At 56.0% G+C, this 7,298-nt stretch overlaps 1 protein-coding gene across 1 annotated transcript in view; it reads right to left on the reverse strand.

Moving 5' to 3' along the window:
• Positions 1-7,298, reverse strand: part of TSNARE1 (t-SNARE domain containing 1) — an 83,502-nt gene that overhangs the window by 75,930 nt on the left and 274 nt on the right. The window lies entirely within an intron of this gene.

Below are 7,298 nucleotides of genomic sequence, written 5' to 3' on the forward strand. Positions count from 1 at the left end.
TGAAGGGCTGTTATCAGGATAAATACATTATTTTAAAATTTAAATACAAATGGCAGTTTAGGGCCTGACTAAGCTAGAACCTAAAACCGGTGGGGGAAGAAACGGATTCTTTAATAACTCGGACAGGACTACTAGTAGACCATCTGGGAAAAAATTAAGGTCAGGCTCGTACCTCACACCACACACCAGGATAAAAGACAAATGAATAAAAACTTGAAAAGGAAATCAACGTAAATGAGAAGAAAACACAGGAAATCAACGAAAACAAGAAGAAAACACAGGACTTCTTTTTAAACTTGAAGAAAAGAAGCATTCGTTAACTACGACTCGAAATCCAAACACCACATGTGAAAGCTGACGGATCTGACTACACGAAAGCTGCTACATGGCAAAACAGTAAGGACAACAAAAGGCAGCAGCAAATGCCCTGAATTCGTCTGACATTCAAAGAACTCATCTCCATAATCTACAGGGAAAAATCAACAACGCAGTTTTTAAAACATGGACAATGTCAAGGAACAGAAAGCTCACAACTACAACACAAATGGCTCTTTGATGCATAAAAAGATACCAAACTCATTCATCATAAAGGAAATGCAGATGTGTCCCCACTCTGAAGCCTGATCAAACTCAGCAGGCAAGCAGCTGGGGGACGGGCGCCGACAGCTCTCCATGGGTATGTGGACCAGTGCCTCCCCTTTGGAGGGGGGCTGGCAGGGTGTGTCCTCATGAGGAAAGTCTGAGTCTTCTGACCCAGCACCTGCACTCAGAGCATACATCCTACATACATGCATCAAATGACATACGAAGAGGTCATTCATTCTGTAATAGGCAAAGACTGAAAAGAACCTAAATTTCTATCAACAAAAGACTACATTAAATCGATTCTGACATACCCATACTCGAAATATTCTGCAGTTGTCAACGAGAAAAAGAGAAGCTCTCTGTACTGATACAGGAAGACCTCCAGGACGTTTTGGTTAGTGGGGGAAAAAAGTAAAACCAAGGTGGAAAGAAATTTATAACATGACTTGTGACAGAAAAAGGAAAAATATCAAAGTGTAGATCTGTATGTGGTAGATAATCGCATTCTTACGTATCTGGAAGGATAGATAAGAGACCAAGAGCAGGGTCACATGTGGAGACAAGGACCGGGCCGGCTGGGATGGGGAGACTTTTAACTTTCTACTGTATGCTTCCTCATATGTTTCTACTTTTGAACCATATACACTATTCAAAAAGTGCAAGAGCACTGGAACAGTTAAACCGTAGTCTGTTCACACCATGGAACAGGACTTGGTGATCAAACAAACAAACTACAGGTACATGTGACAACCCTGAGAAATCTCCAGGGAATTACACCAGATGAAAAGAGCCAGTCCCCAAGGGCTACATACTGTAAGATTCTATTTGTATAACATTCTTGAAATGACATAAGAAGAAAGGAGGACAGACTGGGGCTTCCCAGTTCAGGAGGGTGAAGGTAGCAGGGAGGTGGGTGTGGCTACAAAAGTACAACCACGTGACAGCAACAGCCTGAATTTTGACTGCATCCATCGTTGGTATCCTGGGTGTGACATGGTGCTACAGCTCTGTGAGATGCTACCTTTAGGGAAACTGGGTAAAGGTACACAGGAAGGCTCAGAATCCGTTCTTACAGTTGTACATGTGAACACACAACGTCTCAAAATATAAAGTTTAATAATTAAAAAAGCAAAAGACACTGGGCTGTCAATCTCCATGCCCGAGGTCACCAAGTGGCCAGAGCAGAGGACATATCCAGCCTGATCTGCTTCCCGAGTGCCTGCCTCCTGGGACATGGGGGCCACAATAGAGGTGACCCCACAGGGCTCGACCTCTCTCTGAGCACAGGGCAATCCTTCAAGGAAAAGGGGAAGCCCAGCGAGTGGGGGAAAAAAGTAAAACCAAGGTGGAGGAAGGGTGTCCTTCCCGAGGCACAAAGCTGACTCTGTGGTTTTAGGCTGCTGGCACCTGTGGGATACTTGTTACCGCAGCAAGACCTACCCTACACCATTAAGACTTCTGTCCATCCAATCACATCCGTGCCTGCACCTGCTGCCTGACTTCACTCCTGCCCAGCTGGCCCTCCTGGCCCGTAAGACAGAACCCCGCCTGCTGCCTGTGGGGCCCCCCTCCACGGGCCTCCAGCCCCTCCTGCAGGTGGGCAGCGGCACACGCTGTGAGACGGAAGAGGCAGGGCAAGGCTGCACCCCACAGCAGCAGGCGGCTCTGGCCCCTGCCTCCCCAGGTGTAGAATGAGGGCTGAGCCAGCTTTAGAGCTTTTCCCAGCGACAGAATCCTTCCTTCAAACACAATCCTCCTCAGAAGGTCCAGGTGAAATGGATGAGATCAGAGCTGCTCTGGCTGAAGGAAGAGGATGCTGCCAGCTGGGGTGACTAGAGCCCCTCCAGTTCCGGGGACCACCTCAAGCCACTGGTCCAGCAGCTCTCCACAACCCGGGTCGGTAACGCTGTGGGGCAGAGTGGGAAAGCCCAGGTTCTAGGGCTGGACACGCCAGGTCCTACGCCCAGCCTGCTCTGCACTTCGTGGCCTTGGGAAAACAGGCACCACCTCGCGAGGTCTAAGAGGAAATGACTGCCCCGCTTCCCTGCTCTGACCAGTGGCACTAAAACCACCACATCCTCCACTCGGAGCTGCGGCCCCACTCCTCAGGGTTCCTACAGCATGTTCCACGTGCCACCCACCTGCAGGGCCCTGGAAGACTCATCCCCACACAGCTCCGCCCCCTGCAAGCTATAACCCACCCTCTGCAAGCTGCCGTCTCCCTTCTGCTCCGAGGAGCCACGACACACATGTGAAGCACCTGCTCACGGCTGGCCCACCTTAGATGCAGGTGGCCCCTGGCACAGCAGATGCCCAGAAACCAGCTGAAAGAGCTGAGAAATACCCCTTTCCAATAGCTAGTTTGTGCTTACATGAGCATTTATCGAGCACCTACTGTGTGCTCTTCCTGTGCTGGGGCCACAGAGACAGACAGGGTCCTGGCCCTGGAGAGTATATAGGGAGCCCGACACCAAACAAATGACCAAAAGGAAACGAGGAAGCAGCCACGCCAGGCTTTCCATCAGTCTGCAGCCCCTCCCCTGCCCTGTGCCAGGCCCCCGAGGACGGGCCAGGCTTCCACACGACAGCGCAGACCTGAGCCTTGTCCGGTCGGAGGACGTCCCTGGGGGCACTGGCGCCCGGCCATTCCAGCCAGAGGGGCAGCCAAGCTGACCCCAGAGGGCAGGCTTGGGCAGCCGAGAAATCGGCCCAGCAGGTTGACCAGAGGCTGGGGAGACATTCAGGTCACACTGTGAGAGCCGCAAAGGCCAAGTGCGGAGGCGGCCTGCTGCTGCAGATGGGCGCCCTGAGACATGTCAGCCGGGGAAACAGGCCAGAGAGGCCCCCGGGCCAGAAGAGCCAGGACACTGAGAGGGGATTACGGGGTCCAGGCTGGAGGCTGCGGCCCAGCCAGAACGTCCGCCCCGCGACTGAAGGCTTTCCTGACCCTGGACCCGGAAGACACAGAACCGACGCACCTCCTAAGCCCAGGCCCGCCTCCCACCTGCCCAGGCTCATTAGCACCCTGGCTGTGGGTGAGGCCGTAGTGGGGAAGGAGGGCAGACCCGAGGCAGGGATCCAGCTCCTCGCTGGCACCGCCACCGAAAGCCTGTGCTGAGAGGGCAGCCAGGCCCGGGAAGGGGGCTGTTGTGCCGAGTTCACGTGGGAGAGGTTGATTCCGGGCTGCCGGTGTAAAACTGTGTCCCTTTCCGAATACTTGGCAGGAACAGATCATGGCTCCCGGTGGAGGGCAGCCAGCCAGAGGTGTCTGGGGCGGAAGGCGGGGGGGCTGCCCCTGGCCGGCTCTGTCTGGCGCCGACTCCCTGAACAGAGCTCTGATGCCCCTGCCATCCCCCGGGGTGCCTGCCCCCCATTTTCCCCAGACAACACCCCACCGCCCTCCTTCCCCACCACCCCGCACCCCTAACATCCAGCTTCCTAGTTGGTGCAGGCGCAGCCTGTGACCCCGCAACCACATCCAGGGTCTGGCTCGGGCAACAGTAGGACAGACGTGGACAGACAGGTGCCTGAGCATGGCACCTGGTCCCAAAGCCCTAAGGACCTGACTCCTTTCCACAGGTCCCAGAGAGGAGCCATGGCCAATGGTGGGCTCACTGTAACCCCCTTTCATCCGGCCACACTGGGAACAAGAATTCCAAGTTCCAGCCCAGCCACAACCACCACCCTGCCCGCCGCAACGAGAGATACCACACTTCCAGAGCTGTACTCCCTGATGCCCTCGACCCGTGCCAGACACTCCTTTAGAACATCAGTTCAATACGGAGGAAAAGTCAGGATTAAGTCTTTATTAGTATAATCATCACCACTACCGAAGACGTTCTCCAACTCAAAAAGCATCCTCTGGGGTGCTGGCATCTTCCAATCTGGTCCTCCCAGGAAGCAGCAGAGCAGGAAGGCTGGGCGGGCCGGGCAGCAGAGCCGTGAGCGGGCTCTGGAGCCAGAGTGCTGGAGGCAAAGCCTGGCCGCTCACTTACGCGCCTGTGACTCCGGTAAGTTACTCAGCCCGGGAAGTGTCCTGATCTTAGGAATATGAGGAACCTAGCATAGCAGGTGCTATAGGTCCATAAACGGCGCTGACTGTCATGATGATGATACAAAGAAGGTGAGGATGGTCAGTTCTCCTGGGTTCCCGCTGACCCACCTCAAACACAGTCCAGAGAGCAGTCTCTGGAGCCGGAGGGCTGCTCAGAAGAGGAGCAGCTGCACCAGCCTCCCGGGCACCCCCTGACTCCACAGCCCCTCCCAGAGCTTCAGCGCCTGTGTCTCTGCGATGGCGCGGATGCCACCACCTCCCGGTGGCTGCGGGATCAGAAAGGCGGGGACGTGCTAATGAGGAACGTGGCTCAGGACCCCACAGCTGAGACTCAGCCACGCTGTGTCCGCAGGACCTCACTGTTCGTACCAGGATGCTGACGCGGTCAGGGCTGGGTCCCCATCCTTCCCTCGGGGGACATCAAGAGGCAGAAAATGACAGTCTCCCATCAACCCACGTAAAGAAAACAATAAAACTTTATCGACTGGGAGCTCCGAGATGAGGGCTCACAGGGTCAGCACGACTGCCTGGCCTGCTCTCCTGCGTCCACCTCGGGGCGGGCTGCCCTCTCCTGGAGGCGGGAGCGCAGGGCTGCTGGGACTGTGTGCAGCCTGCAGCGCCGGTTCCCAGGAAGACCCCGCTCTCCCCAGCCAGCAATCACGCCAGGGAAAGGTCCACGGCACTGCTACCACCATCGTGGACCCACCCACACGATACTGAGCCCAGGGGCCGAGAGCCTGGACTCCGCGGTCTGGGAGGGGGTGCACACCTCTAGCCACAGGCCCCTCGTGTGGTCCGGCCCAGACCCCAGACCTCAGACCCCCTGGTCCCTGCTCCCCACAGCCCTGTCTCAACTGCTCTTCAAGTGACTCTCAGCGCGGCACAGGCTGGCCCTCCTGGGACCAGCACCAAATCCAGGCCTCACCTGCCTCCCTCGGGTCTGCCGCTGTTCATTCCCCCTTCACTTTAGTCTCATGTCACCCACTCCTCCACTCAGGGATCCAGCAAACACTTAGCAGCCAGGCGGTGCTGAACGTTCTGGCAGAAAACAGAGGAATCCGAGAGGCGGCCTACCTTCACAGCCCAGCAAGTCCGTCATTACAGACATGGCACAGATCACAATTCAAAGAACAGAAAGAATGACGGCTGGACTGAGCCACCCAGGTTAAATTCCATTTGTAGCAAATAACACAATCAAAACAAACCCAACAGCCACAGATATGCCTGTGCGCATTAAAAAAAATCTAAGCCTTGGCCAACAGTTTGTTTCTCCCAAACACTAGTCCAAACACTAGTCAGAGAGCAACGAAACTCTCAGTAACACAGAAGGGTGCTGTGTGCTGTGGTCATAAACGTGGGTGAACCGACCCAGGGGAGGAAGGGGACAGGAAAGCGTCCAAAGAGAACCGGAGTACAAGGCATTCCAAGTGGGAGGCACAGACATGAGAAAAGACATGGGCTGTGCAGGAAACAAGGGCTTGTGCACTGGCAGGGCACACGAAGCGAGTGGTGGAAGATGTGGCTGGAGCAGTAGGCAGGAACAGGGTCCCGACCTTCACCTTGCAGGAGGGGACTTAAGGACTCCTATCTGCCCATGAGCCCCCAAAGCCCTAGATGGCAGTGCCCGTGTCTAGGTGCCCACCTCAGGGCCCTGCAGAGGAGTGCCCGGAGAAGGTAGCCTGGATACAGTCACAGCAATCAAAGGAGGAGAGAAATGTGCAGGTGGCCCAGGAAGCTCCACCTCCTCCAGGAAGCCTTCTTAGACTGCCACTCTCCCACAGCTACTGCAGTCACAACTGGGCTCCTGCACTGTCCTGGGCAGGCTGCACCGGGTTTCTACCGAGGACCTACAACATACGAGGCTGACCACTCAGAAGTACCATTTTAATAGGCCGAAGCACTCCAATACTGACAAAACTTCACCTGGACCTCACCCTGACACTCTGTCCACCCTGGGGCTACAGTGAGGAACAGTCCCAATCCCTGCCTCCTGGGGACCCAAGATAAAGCGGAAAACAAGCAAACAAGCGACAGTGACAAAACATGAAGTGCTGAGAAGGAAAAGAGAAAGGACCTGAACCAGGGTACTGGTAGGAGAGGGCGGTCAGCAAAGTGGGCTGTGACCTGCCGTAAAGATGGTGAGCTGCCATCCCACCAGGAACTAAGACAAGGGCAGGAAGAGGGTGGGTGAGGAAGAGGCCAGGTGTGGCTGCAATGGCAGCAAGCCCATCTAGTCCAGCAGCTCGACCCAAAGAATTTTCTGCCATGACCGCAGTGTTCCATGCCTGCGCCGCGCTGGCTAGTGTCCGCCACACTGGACGGCGCACAAAGAGCCCAGAGGGCAAAGGAGGAGTGAAACGTGAGTCTCCCAACAGGAAGCCCCTGGAGGGCTTCCGTGGGGGCAGCACAGATCAGAGGCACCTGGAAGCTGGACGGGCGGGAGGGCCCCTACCCTCCGTGCCCCAGAGGCCCGTTTATGCCAAACGTAGAGGAAAGGCAGAAAGGAGCGGAGGGGAGGCACATCGTGTCCGGCTCTCCCTCAAGGGCTGCCTCCCGCTCGCTGGTGATGAGCAGCGTCCCTGGCGCCCAACAGGTGTGCACCCGGGCCTCGGTGCGAGCGCTCCGCCCCCGAGACCCTGCCCCTCCCACGACCCTGCCC

The sequence above is a fragment of the Neophocaena asiaeorientalis genome, unplaced genomic scaffold (genome assembly GCF_003031525.2).
Source record: "Neophocaena asiaeorientalis asiaeorientalis breed wild unplaced genomic scaffold, Neophocaena_asiaeorientalis_V1.1 scaffold177, whole genome shotgun sequence".
NCBI classification, from domain to species: Eukaryota; Metazoa; Chordata; class Mammalia; order Artiodactyla; family Phocoenidae; genus Neophocaena; species Neophocaena asiaeorientalis.